Source organism: Seriola lalandi, unplaced genomic scaffold (assembly GCF_002814215.2).
Source record: "Seriola lalandi dorsalis isolate HSWRI2012SDOR001 ecotype SW California unplaced genomic scaffold, Sedor1 jcf7180002053777, whole genome shotgun sequence".
NCBI lineage: Eukaryota > Metazoa > Chordata > Actinopteri > Carangiformes > Carangidae > Seriola > Seriola lalandi.
This window is the reverse complement of record NW_019524330.1, coordinates 1,808-2,509: the sequence shown is the minus strand read 5'-3', so window position 1 is coordinate 2,509 and position 702 is coordinate 1,808.

The window sequence follows — 702 nt, the reverse complement described above, 5'->3', positions numbered from 1 at the left end:
CTCCGCTTTTATTGTGAAGGAGTCGGCGCGGAAGTGTTATTGTTGTTGGCGGAACGGGCTAACAGGAGCTAACTGGAGCTAATTGGAGCTAACAGAGCTAACATGACGGAATAAGTGATGGCTGCGGACATCAGTCCAGCAGTAAGTTTCTGTCTGTTTCTCTGATTTTCTCTGGTGTTTGATGGTTCGGCTTATATTTATTGATCTTGTCGAACTTCGCGCCACAAACCTGCCCACAGCGAAACAACCACTGCGCCTGCTCAGTGGCACAGACTGTGTCAACTTAGCAAACGTTAGCTGCCGGGCAGCTAAACGCTGCTTGTTATTGTACTGTTAGCTTTAAGCTAACGGAGCTAACAGAGCTAATGGAGTTAATGGAGCTATCGGAACCTGCTTATGAGGACTGCTGCTGTGTGGTGGTAATGGAGGGTGAAGTCTGATGAAGCTGGACGAGGTGGAGATGGTCAGGGTCTCTCTAATGTGTTAACATATCTAACTAATTTGAATCTGTGAAGCAGCACAGACGTTTGACATGGTCACATGATATTTACAAATACACAGCAGCTGACCCGGGTCAGTTAACCAGGGTTAGTTAACCAGGCACCATAAACTGAGTCTGTGTGAGTTTGTTTGAGTTGTTTAGACCCGGATTCTTAAATATCTAATGAGCAAAGACCTGTCTGTCTGTCTGTCTGTCTGTCT